The sequence below is a fragment of the Eleutherodactylus coqui genome, chromosome 3 (genome assembly GCF_035609145.1).
Source record: "Eleutherodactylus coqui strain aEleCoq1 chromosome 3, aEleCoq1.hap1, whole genome shotgun sequence".
NCBI lineage: Eukaryota > Metazoa > Chordata > Amphibia > Anura > Eleutherodactylidae > Eleutherodactylus > Eleutherodactylus coqui.
Window position 1 is genome coordinate 106,399,093 of NC_089839.1, and position 10,629 is coordinate 106,409,721.

The following is a 10,629-nucleotide window of genomic DNA, read 5'->3' on the forward strand; positions in this document are numbered from 1 at the left end:
TACATGATGTTACAGCAAGCAAGCTGTCGGGGATATCGCTCCCTTCGTCAGGCTAATGAATGAAACTTATTAGGATGGCACATAATTATAACATACAGATGCAGAGGGGAGGGAAACACATTCCTGTTGATCTAAATACACAAAATTCAGAACTTGACTTGTAATAATGTTGCCATCCACTAGGTGGTGCTGCATCTCCTTCCATGTGCAGGTTGAAGGAAAGATAAGACACATCATAAAACTGTCCTGAGCTCAGTGGACTGATTTACGATATACCTCTCCACTCTGTTAGTCTGTTGTTTTAAATTTTGAGTGCTAAACAGTCTCAAATGTCTGTGTGTGAACAATTATTTAGATCAACAAGAATGTGTTCACCTCCCCTCTGCATCTGTATGTTATAATTATGTGCCATCCTAACTAGTATCATTTAAATGCCTGATGAAGGGGGCGATGTCCCTGAAAGCTTGCTTGCTGTAACATCATGCATTTTTGTTAGCCATTAAAAGGTATCATATCTACAAGATTACTGTGTTTCTCTCACTGAGAACAATCACACATTGCTTTACTGGCTAACATGCTACCAAACCTTTTTTTCGTTTTACCTAATGAAGGATACCAGAATGTACCGTACACAAATGGAACTGAAACATCTTCTAAAGAAACTGGCACAATTGGGCAGTGACATTTTCTTTTTAACCAGATGCAAGAAGGAACATTTAATTCCCAAAGGACTTTGCCTGAGGAATCCCATTCTGCACACCTATAACACCCCTTATGCACAATGTCTTTACTACAGGACTTCTGAGAGACTGCGGAACTACCTTATCCATGTCTTCTACAGCAGCAAGAGAAAGGCCCTTGTCGAGATACAAACTTTAAGGAACACACTTACAGAGGACTTGAAACTGAGAATGCAACACTATTACACAACACTAAAATGCTGCCTGATTAAGAACAAGGAAAAGAAACTCCAGAGACTTCGATTCAGAGCAGGCCTGTACCCAATCACTGATCAGGAACACACCGGGTCTGGCATGATGGAACAGAACATCGAACATGACATGAACAAAGGTAGTATAAAAAGTCTGCATTTGACTTGAAGGAATGCTGCCTTTCAATAGGTGACACTCTGGAGGATTTATTCCATCTCCCTTATGTGCATATTACCCAGAGGAGCGTGCGTGGCCATTTGAGTCTCCTCACTTAGTTTATAGTATAAAGTTGCTCTCCCTAAGGAGAAAAGAGCGTTTCTGACCCCCGTCTCAGGCCTCTCACTAGCAAAGCCAAACTCGTACTGTACACTGATGAAGGGCAAAAACCCTGAAACAGCTGTATGTACATGGAGTCTGGCTTTGCTTGTAATTCCCGGTCATTGTAACAAGGCTTGTATAAAAAGTCTGACTTTGACTTGAAGGAATGCTGCCTTTCAATAGGTGGCACTGTGGAGGATTTATTCCATCTCCCTTATTTGCATATTACCCAGAGGAGCGTGCGTGGCCATTTGAGTCTCCTCACATAGTATATAGTTGCTGTCCCTAAGGGGAAAAGAGCGTTTCTGACCCCCGTCCCAGGCCTCTCACTAGCAAAGCCAGACTCCTACTGTACACTGATGAAGGGCAAAAACCCTGAAACAACTGTATGTACATGGAGTCTGGCTTTGCTTGTAATTCCCGGTCATTGTAACAAGGCTTGTATAAAAAGTCTGACTTTGACTTAAAGGAATGCTGCCTTTCAATAGGTGGCACTGTGGAGGATTTATTCCATCTCCCTTATTTGCATATTACCCAGAGGAGTGTGCGTGCCCATTTGAGTCTCCTCACTTAGTTTATAGTATATAGTTGCTCTCCCTAAGGAGAAAAGAGCGTTTCTGAACCCTGTCCCAGGCCTCTCACTAGCAAAGCCAGACTCCTACTGTACGCTGATGAAGGGCAAAAACCCTGAAACAGCTGTATGCACATGGAGTCTGGTGTTGCTTGTAATTCCTGGTCATTGTAACAGGGCTTGTATAAAAAGTTTGACTTTGACTTGAAGGAATGCTGCCTTTCAATAGGTGGCACTGTGGAGGATTTATTCCATCTCCCTTATTTGCATATTACCCAAAGGAGCGTGAGTGGCCATTTGAGTCTCCTCACTTAGTTTATAGTATATAGTTGCTCTCCCTAAGGAGAAAAGAGCGTTTCTGACCCATGAACAAAGGTAAAATCAGCTGTGTTATCAATCTGTCTTCTAACAACCCCACTGATGTGCAGCTCAGTGTACTTTCCAAGGGACATTCATTCTGTCCTACCAAAACACTTGATAAAATAGAACTCTGCAGTGTCATGGAGGAATATTTCAAGAGACTGAGACTAAAAGAGTTCTTCCATGACAAAGTGGAGACAGGACCTCCAAACACAGGAGAAACTAGGGGCCAGGAAGAAGTCTAATTGGACACCCCCTCCTGTCCGCAATCCCACCTTGGATAAATATGTAGACTCCTTTAGACATGCAATCAACTATACTGGACAAGCAGAAAAGGGAAGAATTTAATATCAATATGCAGGAAAGAAGGGCCATCTATGCACTCAAAAACAACAAGGAAATCACCATTAAGTCTGCAGATAAGGGTGGTGCTATAGTCCTCATGAATACATCTGACTACAAGAAAGAAGCAGACAGACAGCTGACAGACACCAGATACTACACCAAACTGGATCAAAACCCGACTCAGAAATATATGAGGGAATTGAGAAGGGTCATCAAAAACCTGTCTGTGGGCTCCACAAAACTTCTGGACTTGATACTGGAGAACCCCAGGGTTGAAGTATTCTACAAGCTTCCCAAACTACACAAAGCTGGCAACCCAGGTAGGCTAATTATCTCCGGTGTGGTAACCCTCACTTAAAACAATCTCAGGATGGGTAGAAGGTGTCCTCAAACCACTGGTGAGGAATAGAACCAGCTACTTGCAGGACACCACAGACCTACAGAACAAACTGTCAACCATAGCTCCCCTCCCAGATGGCACAATCCTGGCCACCATGAATGTGGTGTCCTTATACTCCAACATCCCACACAAAGATGGACTGACCTCCTGCCAGGCATACCTTGAGGCCAATGGAGATGCCCCTTAATCTGTCTTACAACTCACTAGATTCATCCTCACACACAACTATTTCTCCTTCGACAAAGAGATTTCCTACAACTTACCGGTACTGCCATGGGCAGTAAAAGGGCACTGCAATATGCTAACCTTTTCATGGCAAAACTGGAGAGTGACTTTTTGGCCTCCTGCCCCAACAAACCATTGGCCTACTTCTGCTACGTTGAGGACATCATAATCATCTGGACCAACACCTAACAATAACTAATAAAATTCCACGAGAGATTCAATGCATTTCACCCCACCATAAACCTGATATTAAGCTAGCTACTCATATACCGAAATCAACTTTTTGGACACCACCATAAAATTTTCAAACAACTCAATACAGACATCTGTATACCCGAAACCAATTGATCGGCCCACATACCTCAGATGGGACAGTTTCCATCCTAAACACATCAAAAAGTTCATAGTCTACAGCCAGGCCGTCAGATACAACCAGATCTGCTCTAACCCAACAGACAGAGAGGAACATTTACACAATCTCAAAAAGTCATTTTTAAATCACGGCTACCATCCCACCTCAATTGATGACCAAATCTCCAGAGCCACCAGAATACCCAGAAATCAACTACTCCAATACAAGGAGAAAGAAAAAAATAGACGTGTGCCACTAGTAGTGACCTACTAGTGGTACTAAGGAAGACTGCAAAGAAACTCCATCATACCCTAAACAAGGATGACCATCGGAAAACCATATTCCCGGACCCTCCCCTTCTGTGTTACAGGTAACTTCCAAATTTGAGGAACTGTATAATCAGGAGTCCATTGCCGTCTGACACACAAAAAAGAACTTATCCCTATAGGGTAAGCAGCTGCAAGACCTGCTCACACATACTGACTGCGGACCGGATACGGATCCCCAACACACAGCAGGACTATAAGATCCCGGGGACATTCACATGTTACATATCCAATGTTGTGTACCTGATCCTGTGCAGTAAATGTCCTGTTGGGGGGCTTTATATCGGGGAAACAGGACAAAAACTGAGAGCCAGGATGAAATCTCATCACCACTCAATTACAGAGGGAAAGACTTAACTACCTGTGGCAAAACATTTTTGTGGTCATGGACACAGCATAGAGCAGGTGAGAGTTATTATACTAAAGGGCAATTTCAAGTCGCTGCATCACAGAAGAATTTGGGAGTACAAATTTATGGTCATGTTTGATACCCTCAAGAACGGATTAAACCTCGGGAACGGGATTCTTGCATAAGTGGAAAATATAAAAAGATCTGAAGGAGGTTAAGAGGGATGTCTTATTCCGAATCATAATTTTTTTTTTCTTCAAAACTTCATAGAAAATTCAGAACTTGACTTGTAGTACTGTTGCCATTCACTAGGTGGTGCTGCATCTCCTTCCATGTGCAGGTTCAAGGAAAGATAAGATACATCATAAAACTGTCCTGAGCTCAGTGGGCTGATTTACGATCTATGTCTCCACTCTGTCTGTTGTTTTAAGTTTTGAATGCAAAATAGTCTTTCTGTGTGCGAACATTTATTTAGATCAACAGGAATGTGTTCACCTCCCCTGTGCATCTGTATGTTATAATTATGTGCCATTCTAACTACTTTCTAACCCATGGAATTCGGTACTATGTCACCTCAACACTAAAGGGAATACCAACTAAAGAAAAACCTCTGCTTGTACTGCAGAGAGTCTGGTCAACGGGTCGCTTACTGCGGGAAGAAGCCTCAGTAGGAAAACTTCCGCTTCTAGTCAGTTGTCAGGAGGACTGTTTAGGAGCTAAGGTACTCCCAGTAGTGTCTAAGATGTTCTTGCCCTGCACTCTAGAGTTTCGTTCCATCTCTCGTGCAGGGCAAGCCTTTGTTAATTCCGGGGCTGCAGCGAATTTTGTTAATTTTGATTTTGTGGGTCAGATTTCTGGCTAAATGGTACACTTAGATCCCCTGATTCATGTGTCTGGGGTAGACTCCACGCCATTGCAGGCTGGTATCGTCAATTTAGTTACCCCAGAGTTAAGGTTTTCTATAGGAGCCTTGCATACTGAGTTCTGCACATTCCTCGTCATGAAAGACTTGTCTGTGGACATAGTCTTAGGACTCCCATGGTTAAGAGAACACAATCCTGTTATCAATTGGGACACTCTGGAGTTGGTCAGATGGGGCTCCCATTGTACCGATCACATGAGTCTGTTTTGGAGGGTATTGAGTTGCCGGAATACATCCCTGAATTTTCTGATGTGTTTTTCAAAAGGTAATCTGAAGTTTTATCTTCCCATAGGGAGTTTGACTGTAAGATTGATCTGGTCCCAGGTGCCAAACTTCCTAAAGGTAGCATCTACAATGTAACTGTTCCTGAAAGGGAGTCCATGAAGGTCTATATTCAGGACAGTTTGGCCAAGGGGCACATCCGACCCTCAGAGTCTCCTACTGGGGCTGGATTTTTCTTCATCGAGAAGAAAGATGGGGGTCTCCGAACTACAGGGAACTCAACAAGATAACTGTCAGAAACCAGTACGCGCTTCCTCTTATCCCCGACTTCCTCAATCAGGTTTCCGAGGCCCAGTGGTTCTCCAAGCTCGACTTGAGGGGAGCCTATAACCTAATTCGTATACAAGAAGGGGATGAGTGGAAAACGGCCTTTAATACACCTCTTGGGCACTTCGAATATCTTGTTATGTCACTGGCTTATGCAATGCCCCTGCTGTTTTTCAAGAGTTCATGAACACCATTTTCCAGGATATCATGGGTGTCTTCGTAGTGGTTTACCTGGATGACATCTTGATCTTCTCCTCTGACTGGGAAACCCACTGCGCCCATTTACAAACTGTACTGACTCGTCTTAGAGCAAACAAGTTATTCGCTAAGTTGAAGAAATGTGTTTTTGGCGTCCAGAAAATATCCTTCTTGGGGTATATCATTACACCTGGTGATATTCAGATAGATCCAGTTAATTTGAAAGCCATCACAGAAGGGGCTCAGCCAGCACTTTAAAGGCGTTACACCGGTTCCTGAGATTTGCTAACTACTACTGTAAATTTATTAAGTACTTCTCCGTGGTGGCTAAGCCTTTAACAGATCTCACCAGAAAGGGAATTGATGTGAGTACCTGGTCTTCCGATGAGCTTTTGGCTTTCTCCACTCTGAAGACTGCCTTTTCCCCTGCGCTTGTCGTCGTTCATTTGTGGTGGAGATCGATGCCTCCGAGTTCTGTGTTGATCGGTACTGTCACAAGGTCCCTCCACATTCACGAATCTCAGACCATGTGCCTACTTTTCCAGGAAATTCTCGTCTACCGAACAAAATTACGACATAAGGAACTGGGAATTACTTGCTATTAAGTGGGCGTTTGAGGAATGGAGGCATTTTTTGGAGGGAGCACGCCATCAGATCACAGTGCTCACTAACCATAAAAATCTCATTTATTTAGACTCAGCTAAGAGGTTGAATGCTCGGCTGGGCCTTGTTCTTTTCATGCTTCAACGTTTTAGTTACTTACCGACCTGGCTTAAAAAACGTTAAGGCGGATGCCTTACATAGGAGTTTTGGTACCCCGGAACCTACTAAATCTGAACCTGAGACTATTCTCTCCCCTGAGGTGTCTCTCGCTGCTGTCTTCTCTGACCTTTCACTTCTGATACATGCTGCTCAGCAATCATCCCCTGAAGCTCTTCCGGAAGGCAAACTTTTTGTTCCCTTGCCATTAGGGTTAAAGGTGTTAGAGGAGACGCATTCGTCAGTCTTAGCTGGTCACCCTAGTATCAAGGGTACTCAGGAACTACTCTCCAGAATTTATTGGTAGCCTCATATGGCTAGAGACGTCGGCTCATTTGTGCGACATGCCCAGTTTGCGCCAGGGAAAAGAGTCTCAGGAGACGTCCTGAAAGCCCTCTTCTCCCCTTGCCCATTCCATCCAGGCCATGGTCCCATTTGTCCATGGACTTTATAGTTTATGATGTCCTTCCCCATGATCCAACATCAAATTATATTGCAGAACTTCAAAATATTCTCAACTCTGCTTTTAGGAAAGGAATCCCTATGGGACAATTTCTTTGTGCTAAAAGAAATTGCTCAGACACATCCAGCTTCAAAACTGAATGTGATATGCTATATGGAAGATTCAGGGCATGAGGTTATCTGAATAACATCCTCAAAAAAGGCACATAAACTTGCCAAATCTAAAAGTAGGGAGATGTTTTTTAAACCAAAAGTTAGCATCCAAAAAAACCCAATCTGAGAAGATGCATAGGCATGTATGATCGATATGCTACACAGATTACTAGCATCATAAGAAAATTGTGGCCAGACCCACATTTAACCCCTTAGTGATGGCCCCATTGCCTTTTTACATCCTCACTAAGTGGGCTTTAATCCTAGAGGTTGTAAAAACATACGTCCTCTTTGGATTAATGCCCTCTTAGCTGAGGACGTGACAGCTCCATGCTGTCGGTGCCCGCAGGTAGCCGACAGCATGGAGCTGTCATTCTGGGCAGCGGACAGACCCCCCCCCGGCAATGGATAGTGCCGCTCGCAATAAAGTGAAAAAAGTTTTTAAAAAGTTAGATATTCAGCTGCCCTGATGGATCTCGTCCATCAGGGCAGCTGAAAGTACTCACCTGCCTTGTTGGAGGTGTCCCACGGTGCACTGGTCCTCTGGGACCCGTCGACGCTCTTCTGCGCATGCGCGCCAGACGTATGACGTCACGCACATGCGCAGAAGGCCGCGAGCCCCGGCAAATTCAAAATCTCCTGGCTCCCGGCTCCTGAAGGTAGCCGGGAACCAGGAGATGTCACTGGGCCCGTGGCCAGTGGATAGCGGCAATTGCGAAAAAGTTAAAAAAAGCAAAAAAAAAAGGGCCAGTTTCACCTCCCCTTATGGATCGGATCCATGAGGGGAGGTGAAAATACTCACCTCGGGTCCTCCGTGATGTCCTCTGAAGTCCCTCTCTGCACATGCGCGCCCGATGTCAATCATCAGGCACGTGCACAGAGGGGCTTGGTCCCCGGGAAATTCAAAATCCCTCTGCTCCTGGCTGCCATGTGTAGCCAGGAGCAGGGGGATGTCACTCTGGATGTGATCACTGTTATCCAATGGATAACAGTGATCATTTAAAGTAAAAAAAAGAGTGTAAAAAGTTAAAAAAAAGTTTAAAAAGCTTACGTTTCATCGCCCTCCATGGATCATATCATGGACCATGGAAATGACGTACCTAAGGCCCCAAGATTTATCTGCACACGCGCCCGTGGCCAAAATGACAGAAGCATGCTCAAAAGCCGTGGATTGCCAGGATAATTTAAAATCTCCCTGCTCCCCTACTCCTGGCTACAAAATTTAGCCGAGAGCCTGGAGATTTCACGGGGGTGGGGGCGCGGTGAGCGGTTCCTCATCATGTGTTTGCCGTTATCCAATGGATAATGGTGATCACGTAAAAGTAAAAAAAAGGTGAAGCTTCATCTCCCCTCATCGATGCGATCGGTGAGAGGAGATGAAACTTTTTACCGAAGGGCCTCCATATTTGCACCCCGATGCAATTTTACTCCGTGAACTTTCCCGGATTCTGCACATATGACCACCGGCAAAACACCGGACACATGCACAGGAGGCGGGGAGCCCAGGAAATTTAAAATCTCCTTGCTCACAGTGACCAATGGTCGCCGAGAGCCTGGAGCAGAGACCTTGTTGAGAGGTCGCCGGTCACGTGATAAAAAGGTAGCAATTAGAGATGAGCGAGCACCAAAATGCTCGGGTGCTCGTTACTCGAGTCGAACTTTTCGCGATGCTCGAGGGTTCGTTTCGAGTAACGAACCCCATTGAAGTCAATGGGCGACCCGAGCATTTTTGTATCGCCAATGCTCGCTAAGGTTTTCATTTGTGAAAATCTGCAAAACCCAAGTAAGTGCTGGAAACGACACAGAAACGGATAGGGCAGGCGAGGGGCAACATGCTGGGCTGCATTTCAGGTTCCCAGGTCCCACTATTCAGCCACAATAGCGGCAAGAGAGGGCCCCCTCCCCCCACCAATTTTTACTTCGGACAAACCCTCATTAGCAAGGCACACCTTAGCTAAGCACCACACTACCTCCAACAAAGCACAAGCACTGCCTGCGGGACACACCCCTGCCTCTTCTCTTGGGTTACATGCTGCCCAACCCCCCCGCACGACCAAGTGTCCACAGCGCACACCAAAGTGTCCCTGCGCAGCCTTCAGCTGCCCTCATGCCACACGCTGGCCTCACAGCCACACCACCCTCATGTTTATTTATAAGTGCGTCTGCCAGGAGGAGGAACCGCAGGCACACACTGCAGAGGGTTGGCAGGGCCAGGCAGCGACCCTCTTTAAAAGGGGCGGGGCGATAGCCCACAATGCTGTACAGAAGCAATGAGAACTCCAATCCTGTGCCACCTCCATCAGGAGCTGCAAACGTGAGCATAGCAATGGGGAATCCATGTGCCACACAGTATTCATTCTGTCAAGGTGTCGCATAGCTCAAGCCACACTGCAAGGGGAAAGCCGTCAGCGCTCTGCCCTCTACCTAAGTCAGTCAGTGTCTTTGTGCCAGACAGGTCAAACACCGCAATGGGAACTAAGTTTGCACCAACAGCATAGGGGGTTCCTAGGAAGCCTAAGACATGAACCAAAAATTGATTTGATTGGCCAAATATGGCAGACTTGCACCGCGCCCACGACATAGGCCTCGGCCCACAGCTTCAGCAATCCTAGGCAGGAAGTGGACTTTCACTGCACCAAGGACATAGGCCTCTGCACAAACCCTCAGCAATAGCGTGCCTACAGCGGACTCCTATGCTAGCGTAGCTGTGCACGTCTCATTAGCGCTGTATTGCTCCTGTAGTTTGTCCCAATGCAGTGCCCCGGATAGTAGAGCTAACGTCAGATTAAATACAGGTGGGCTTCGGACCACACTGCATGCCCCAGTCAGACTGGTTTTTTTTTTAAGTAGACACAGGCAGGTACAACTCCGTGTGGACCGACAGCATGGGTGGGTCCCAGGAAGCCACCGGCGGTACATAAATAAATCCCATTGCAGTGCCCAGGACAGCTGAGGTAACGTCAGGTTTAATGCAGGTGGGCTTCGGCCCACACTGCATGCCCCAGTCTGACCGGGGTTTTTAATACATAGACACAGGCAGGTACAACTCACTAATGTGAAGTCTGTGTGGACCGACAGCATGGGTGGCTCCCTGGAACCCACCGGTGGTACATAAATAAATCCCATTGCAGTGCCCAGCACAGCGGAGGTAACGTCAGGTTTAATGCAGGTGGGCTTCGGCCCACACTGCATGCCCCAGTCAGACTGGGGTTCTTTATAAGTAGACACATGCAGTTACAACTCCGTGTGGACCGACAGCATAGGTGGGACCCGGGAAGCCACCGGCGGTACATAAATATATCCCATTGCATTGCCCAGCACAGCTGAGGTTACGTCTGATGAAATGCAGGTGGGCTTCGGCCCACACTGCATGCCCCAGTCTGACCGGGGTTTTTAATACATAGACAC